Below are 9,432 nucleotides of genomic sequence, written 5' to 3' on the forward strand. Positions count from 1 at the left end.
AAAAAAAAGTTAAGTAAAGCCAAGGAATCATCTTTTGTATCCATTTTTTTCAGTGTACAACTGCTTTAGATGATACAATGAGTTTAAGAATTTACATTTTAAGATATGTAAATGCAAACTAAAATAAAAAAGCAAGTATTTAATCTTATTAAGTATATAGCTGTAGAAAATGTACCAAGTATAATAGGGCTATCTGTCAATGGTGCACAAGTATCTTTTATATAATTGGTTTGTCAAGCCCACTCACCAACATGAACACTAGTTTCTAATTTGTTTCCAGCAAAAATCCTAAAAGTGAAGCAGCAGTATTGTTTTTTAAGCCAACTGTGTGCAAAGTAATTTTTGCATGTCAATTCCACACCGAAGGATATTTAAGTGAATGATCTAAATAAATCTGAAATTATACATGTATGGTTAACTTGCTGTACAAATGAGAAATAAAAATATTTAAATTGTATTAACAATTCAGTTGCTGTGTTTATGATGAAAACCATGATCTGTAAAGCTTTTTGTTTCACATAAGAGATGGTGACTAATGTGCTCACTTTAAGATGTAGGCTAGAGTTGAAGATGACTGATTCCAAGTTACAGCATTATGGGGTAAACAAGTGCAATAACCCAACCAGTAAAAAATAAAAATTTTTAAACAGTTTTGTAAATAACAAAAAAAAAAAACTATTTATGTAGAAGTTATGAATTTGATATGATTTAGCTGCACATACTGTAATAAAATATTGAGGAAGTTTTATGTTCACACATTTGGAGTTATAAAAGTATTCTCTGCAAATTCCTAATAGTGAAATTATTTTGAGGAAGACTGCTGGTTCGAGCCTAGGCTGGGTCGGTAGGCATTTCTGTGTGGAGTTTGCATGTTCTCCCTGTGTTGGCGTGAGTTTCCACCGAGTGCTCCAGTTTCCCCCACAGTCCAGCATGTGCACTATAGGGGAATTGGATAAGCTAAATTAACTGTAGTGTATGTGTAACAGACTTAAGTAAGTGTTATCTTACATTTCATCATGTTTAAAGATCATTTAATTTCTATTATTTATGGGGGACTTTTATTTTGAAAAGAAATCGTTTTTCAGAGCAGAAAATAAATGAGAGAGCAGTATGTATAGCGCACGTTTCACAACAGTTTAACAAGAGCTCGTACTAAAAAGGACTGTTTGCAGGTTTATTCAGCAACCCCCCGAAAAGGCATAAGCTTTGTTTTATCATACATTGTTAGTGAGAAATACATATTTTGTGAAGATATCTAAGAATGCTGATGTATGTTTTTGTATTGGTTTGCTCAGTTCTTACGGTGATTTCAAGAGTAAAGAAATGTAAATAAAGCAACTTGAAACATCAGTAAAGTCTCGGCCATCAATCGGATGGGGTCTGCTACAGTATGGGAGTGTGTATGGATGATTCCCAGTGATGGGTTGCAGCTGGAAGGGCATTCGCTGCGTAAATCATATGCTGGATAAGTTAGCGGTTCATTCTGCTGTGGCGACCCCTGATTAATAAAGGGAGAAGTAGAAAAGAAAATGAATGAATGAACAATGTATACATGCACAATTTGATTAGGCCATCTTGTAATAAAAGACAGCACAATCAGTATATTTTAAGTGTAAGTTATATTTAGCTGGTTTATCTAGAGACGGTCAGTCCTGAAATAAATAATAATATTGACATGAGCAGAAGTGTCAAAAGTGTTTAAACCATTTAATCTTTGCATTTTCTTTAAATGACCAGCAGATGTCATCATTGCTTCACTGATGCCCTGACAAAAACAAACCCGCCAAAAGAAAATAAAAACCCCAAATATGAAAGTGATGTAGGCCTATTTTACTTAAGTGCGTTTTCTCGCTAGTTATAAATGTATTGTAAGTATTGAAATCCAGTTATTATCTGACAACTCCAAACTTAAAATACACAGACTTAGACATTATAAAAGAAGTTTAGGCAAGGCAAGTTTATTTATATGGCACATTTCATACACAGTGGCAATTCAAAGTGCTTTACATAAACAAGAACAAAAGAGACAAAAGTAAGAAAATGAAAACAAATATTAAAAATAAAAACTTAAAGATGTTTGGGAGAAGGATATTGGTCAAACTATTGAAGAGAATGACTGGGAAATTGTATGTGAAAATATATATCCGAAGTGTACCTCTCTTTGGATCCATAAGCTTAATTTGAAATTTTTTAATAGGATCTACTTTACTCCAATACAAATTAAGAAAATATTTTATGCCTAATATTTCCATCATGACATAAACTGACTCCTATACATTGTAGTTTATGTAGCTAAATCACCTGGTTTGCGGAATGATTTCATTTGTTTTTTGGCACCAACTTATTAATAAAAAATGAAGTTACACAAAGTACTTGCCAGTATATGAAGGAGTGTCGTCTTCAGTTCATAACTCTTAGGTGGTTATAAGAACAGCTTGTACCAACTTCTCCTTAAGGAAGATTTGATATACTGTGTAGTATTGTTTAGTGTACGCCCACATATTATGATGCTCATGATGAATATTGATTTTAAAAAAATGGCTCTGAGAAAACTTTATGAAAATATTTGACCCTTTTAGGCAACTTTTTGCACTTTCCCTTGTTATTTATAGCGTACGATTAAGCATTAAGTACATATTTTTTTAAGCCTTGCATAAAGCATAAGCAGATTTTAATTTCTGCTCATGTTAATGCATATTAAACCACATCAATTTAGTTATCATGTTTAATAAAATCATATTAAACCACAGCATTTTAGTTATCATCTTTAATTAAATCATATTAAACCACAGCATTTTAGTTATCATGTTTAATAAAATCATATTAAACCACAGCATTTTAGTTATCATCTTTAATTAAATCCTATTAAACCACAGCATTTTAGTTATCATCTTTAATTAAATCATATTAAACCACAGCATTTTAGTTATCATGTTTAATAAAATCATATTAAACCACAGCATTTTAGTTATCATCTTTAATTAAATCATATTAAACCACAGCATTTTAGTTATCATCTTTAATTAAATCCTATTAAACCACAGCATTTTAGTTATCATCTTTAATTAAATCCTATTAAACCACAGCATTTTAGTTATCATGTTTAATTAAATCATATTAAACCACAGCATTTTAGTTATTTCATTTTATGTCGCATTTATGGCCTACGATTAGGCATTAAATATGAAAAAATGAGGTGTAAACTCTGCATAAAACCATAAATATATTAAAATTTCTGCTCATATAAATCATATGAACAGCATTTTAGTTATCATCTTTAATAAAATCATAATAAACCACAAAATTTTAGTTATCATATTAAAATATCATATTAAACCACAGCATTTGAGTTTTTTAATTTTATGTCGCATTTATGGCCTACGATTAAGCATTAAATATGAAAAAATGAGGTGTAAATCCTGCATAAAACCATAAATATATTTAAATGTCTGCTCATTAATCATATGAACAGCATTTTAGTTATAAATAAAAAAAATCATATTAAACCACAGCATTTGCATTAAAATTTCTTCCAATATTTTGTGCCTATGACATAAAATTATTCCTATAAATTTACTGTCGTTTATTAGGGTAAAGACCTGGTGACTTTAAATAAAAAAAATAAATATTTAAATAAAATAATAAATATTATTAAATAAATATATATTTTTTTACTAAATACATTTAAATATAAATAAATTAAAATCAACAAAAATAAAGTAAATAACACAAGCCAGTATATGAAGGAGTGTCATCTTCGGTTCATAACTCTTAGGCTTATACTGTGTAGTATTGTTTAGTGTACGCCCACATATTATGATGCTCATGATGAATATTGATTTTTAAAAAATGGCTCTGAGAAAACTTTATGAAAATATTTGACCCTTTTAGGCAACTTTTTGCACTTTCCCTTGTTATTTATAGCGTACGATTAAGCATTAAGTACATATTTTTTTAAGCCTTGCATAAAGCATAAGCAGATTTTAATTTCTGCTCATGTTAATGCATATTAAACCACATCAATTTAGTTATCATGTTTAATAAAATCATATTAAACCACAGCATTTTAGTTATCATCTTTAATTAAATCATATTAAACCACAACATTTTAGTTATCATCTTTAATAAAATCATATTAAACCACAACATTTTAGTAATCATATTAAAACATCATATTAAACCACAGAATTTGAGTTTTTTAATTTTATGTCACATTTATGGTCAACGATTAAGCATTAAATATGAAAAAATGAGGTGTAAACCCTGCATAAAACCATAAATATATTAAAATTTCTGCTCATATAAATCATATCAACAGCATTTTAGTTATAAATAAAAAAAATCATATTAAACCACAGCATTTGCATTAAAATGTTTTCCAATATTTTGTGCCTATGACATAAAATTATTTCTATATTTCTATAAATTTACTGTTTTTTTACCTTATTAGGGTAAAGACCTGGTGACTTTAAATATAAAAAAAAAATATTATTTAAATAAAAAAATAAATATTGTTAAGTAAATAAAAACAATTTTACTAAATACATTTAAATATAAATAAATAAAAAAATAAAGTAAATAACACAAGCCAGTTTATGAAGGAGTGTCATCTTCGGTTCATAACTCATAGGTGGTTAAGAACAGCTTGTACCAATGTGGATTTGATGTACGGTACATTGTGATCACAGGTGTGCATTTATTGGCAATTAGACAGCAGCTTTGAATGAGACTCAGATATTACTGAGTTTAATGCACCAGCTAGCAAATATACAGTCATTTCAAGTTATTATTTAATATATTTAGATAGTAAGGGCAGCACGGTGGTGCAAGAAAGCAAAAAAGCTGGTTCGAGCCCCGACTGGGCCAGTTGACATTTCTGTGTGGAGTTTGCATGTTCTCCCCGTGTTGGCGTGGGTTTCCTCCAAGTGCTCTGGTTTCCCCCACAAGTCCAAAGACGTTGTATGGGTGAATTGGGTCGGCTAAATTGTCCATAGTGAATGTGATTGTGAATGAGTGTGTGTGGATGCTTCCCAGTACTGGGTTGCAGCTGGAAGGGAATCCACTGTGATATGCTAGAGAAGTGGGGGGTTTATTCCGCTGTGGTGACCCCTGATGAATAAAGGGACTAAGCTGAGGGAAAATGGATGAATTATTATATACATACTTACCGGCCACTTTATTAGGTACACCTGTCCAACTGCTCGTTAATAATTTTCTAATCACATGGCAGCAACTCAATGCATTTAAAAATGTAGACATGGTCAAGACGATCTGCTGCAGCTCAAACTGCATCAGAATGGGGAAGAAAGGATTTAAGTGACATTGAATGTGGCATGGTTGTTGGTGCCAGACGGGCTGTTCTGAGTATTTCAGAAACCCATCAAACCCATGCTCCAGCATTGCCAACACACAGACACAACATAAGCAATGCTTCACACTGCACAATGCATCATCTGCTGATGTTACGAAACACAGATATAATTCATCAGTCTTCAATGCACAGATTACATAAGAGCCCGCGGGCATTAGGGGCCCCTGGGGGGGGACTGAGGTTATGGCATTGGATCAGACTGCTGAGAGAGGAGGCAAACGTTCACATTCCTCCCGCAGACCTCACCCGAATCCTCAAATCTGATTGGACGCTCAGAGGCCAAACATTGAGCAGAGTCAGATGCACACCCCTGCACGTGTCTGCACATTCAATCAGCAACTCGTTTACTTACTATACCATTCACAGTTTATTACAGGGTTGTTGTAGTGTCATATACAACACCATCCCAGACAATATAGCACTACAAACTATCCAAAATGTTCATAAAAGAAACTTTTTTTATTTTTCAAGGTTAAACGTTGTTGAAAGAAAGATTAAGATCCCATTATGCAGTGTTTCTCAACTGGTGGGTCAAACATTTTCAGTGGGTCGCAGAGTGTGTGATCAAAAAAAAAAAAGTCATTTTTTAAAGAAAATTTGCTTATATCGGACTTTTATTTTGAAATGCGTGTGCGACTATCGTACCGTTTGACATGTGAAATTTCATTTAATTATAGCAACAAATATGTCGAAGCACAAGTACGACCTCGAATATGTAAAGTATGAATTTACATATATGGACGACAAAAAAGACTTAAAGGGCACCTAGGTTACCCCTTTTTTCTGATTTAATATAAGTCTTTTGCGTCTCTAGAATGTGTATATAAAGTTTCAGATCAAAACACCCATCAGATTTTTCATTATACCTTTTACAAGATGCTGTTTTATACTGATTTCCAGCAGGGGGTGGTTTTGTCGTACTGCGCCTTTAAGACGAGTCTTTCCCGCCCACTATTTCTACATGCCTCCTCCCTCAGCTGCGTCAGACAACAGACAGACTTAAAGGAAGGAGGTCTCACGTAGCGTTTGTGAGATACTACAGTAAGAACTAACCTTTACTAATCAGTATTGTGAAGTTGCATTGATGAGTCACACACAATATCGTTACAAAGTTAACGCGTGCGCACATCGCAGACACACAGGCAGGCAGGCAGGCAGAGCGCGCTTAGCTTAGTTAAGGCTAACCTCAAGTACTGTGTGGATATCTGTGATGCTAATGTACAAAATAAACCTGATTTAACTTCCACAAACCGGGATTGAAGCATCTTCTTGTATAATTGTTCTGACACGCGGCTGTGCTGATGAAGTAAAGCTGAAGTAAAACGCTGTAATTAATTACACACATACTCTGTTTTAAAACACTTTAAACATGTGAAACTTACTCTTAATCACATTTGATGATGATTGCTGATCCTGGCGAACAGAACAGACCTTTTATTCCCGGTTGCTTTGCGTATGTCTGCCTGGTCTTGTTGACATATACACGTGACTACCGGAACATGTTAATGCGCAGCTGTCAATCAATTCGGTGGGCGGGGGGATCGCAGACTTACGTAATGGTGCGATCGATTTGAAAACAGCTCCAATTGGCCGACCCCTTTTTTGTAGTTAAATTGAAAAAAAAGGACTGGGTGTGTTCATATCACCCCAGTATGACGGTCTGTACACTATACCAACACACCCCTAGTAGCAAAGAATTCTGGCCCAAATTTGGCAAAAAGCTGGCACAGCAGGCATTCATCCGGCACTGGCATACAGCATGTGGGCCAAACATGGCCCGGGTTTGGCAGAGGTGGCACCGTTTTTAAGGCGGCACACAAGATTTGGGCCAGATGAAAAACGTGGTATTTGGCCCAGATTTAAAAATTTGATAAGTGGGCCATGTGAGTTTGGCCAGTCTTGACCCACATTTAAATTACACTAAAATCATTTTTGAGTAAAGAAAAAAATTCTACCAATCAGGTCACTTTGAGAAAAAGCGTGCCCATAGTGTGCCTAAAGCGCATCACTCCATGGGTTTATCAATTTCATTGCAATCGTGACACACCAACCTATCTGGCCCAGTTCAGGCCCAGTTATGAGTTATTAACTTGGCTGAGACTTGGCCCAGATATGGTCCGTGTTTGGCTTTTGTCTGGAAGCCAGATTTGGTCCAGTCATGTACCGTAATTCACTGCGGCATGTGGGCCAAGCAAAACCTGATTGTGTGGGCCAGAGCTGGGCCAGAGAAATTTTGCTATGTGGGACAGATCTGTCCAAACAGCTTGAAAAGTAGATTTTTTACCATAGGTGCCCTTTAAAGCCTCAGTGTGTCATATGTAGAGAGGTGCTCTCACAATTGAGCATGAAACCTTCTAAATTAAAAAGACAATTTAAAAACCAAACATCCCAGTTGCAAGGACAAACCTGTGGACTATTTTCAAAGACGACTCCAAAAGATGAGGGCATCACAAAAGTGCCGAACATCTTCATGTTCAAAACAAGTACGCGCATCGTACTGTGTCGCTCACCGTTTAGCAAAGGCCAAAAAAGCCCACACAATAGCAGAAGAGCAAATAACTGGTGATTATTATAAAAATGATTATGATTATTTTCATAATTTTACTTTAATTTGCTGGTTTGTTCAGTTCAACAGGATCAGATGTTAATGTTTTATTAGCAGTTCAGTTTAGTTAATGGTTATCCTTACCCTTAACCACTGTTTAGTGTTCACAGTAGGCTATTTGACATTTTTACTATATTATATAATTTAATATTACTATAATTTGATACATTTTGATTTATCGGTCACTATACTTGTGTATGTTGACAAATAAATACAAATGAATTATAATTCCTAAAATTATATTATAGTTCTTAAAAATTTGGGTCTTGGCATGATGACCATGTAAAAATGTGGGTCCCATGGTCAAACCAGTTGAGAACCACTACCATAATGCAATTCAAAGGTATAATTAAAAGGGGAAAAAATAAAAATATAAATAAAAAAATACGGAAAACTGCTTATTTACGGATATTTTTTGGTGCACACCAATTATACTGAAAACTCAATGTTGAATAAAAGCTTTCGAATTAATTTTTTTTAACCATAATTCTTATTTTATTATATAACAACATGTTAAATTCTGATTTCTGATGTGTGCATAATGCAGTGTTTTCCATCATCAGTGTTTGGTTTTGATAACCGCGTGTGTGTTTGTGTGTGTGGATGATGCAATGATGTGTGAAACGTCCACATGGAGCTGAAGATTGTGAAGTTTTTTCCATTAATGCTGTTTAAAGCTGTTCCTGGAATAAGTGATAACATCCCACCAAATAATGCGCTGGTTTAGGTCCGTGTAGCCTAGTTGTGTTGTACAGTTCAAGATCTAACCTTTAATTCTGCTGACTTATATTTAGATATGTTTTTCACGCCAGTAAGCACATACAGTATCAGTACTGTACATTTATACGATGTGAGATAAAAATATGAGTAACTGATACAGGCCGAGGGTGTGTTCCCTCAGGTCATGTCCAGAGATTGATGTGTGAGTTCGGAAGGTAAGCAAACTTCATGTCACTTAAGCACAGATGCTATTTAAGGTGTAACTAGAGCTGCGTTACTGAAGAGCAAAATATGATTATGATTCTCTGCTAGATGTTTATGTGCACTGAAACTGTAAGGAATGAAGCATGTGCAGCTATTGGTGATGAAACTGTTGATTTAATAATTAATAATCGAGACCCAATCATCTGGTTAAAAAACATATATACAGTAAATCAAAATATAAAACAGAAAAAAATGAACTGCATTATGGGATGTTGATCTCTGCTCTGTGGACCTTTAAAGTTGAAAATTCAACTCTACAGTTTAACAAAGTGACTTTTATTGACATTTTAATAGTTTGAAACATACTGTATGAGAAAAGGGCCGGAGCAAGCTGGTTTTAGAGGGGTTTTGGCAACTTCCAGGCTGGTTTCCAGCCATTTCCAGCCTGGTTTTAGCTGGTCAGGCTGGGAGATGACCAGCTAAAACCAGCTTGACCAGCCTAGCCAAGGTGGGAGTCCAGCCAAAACCAGCT

This window comes from Danio rerio, chromosome 5, assembly GCF_049306965.1.
Source record: "Danio rerio strain Tuebingen ecotype United States chromosome 5, GRCz12tu, whole genome shotgun sequence".
In the NCBI taxonomy this organism is placed as follows: Eukaryota; Metazoa; Chordata; class Actinopteri; order Cypriniformes; family Danionidae; genus Danio; species Danio rerio.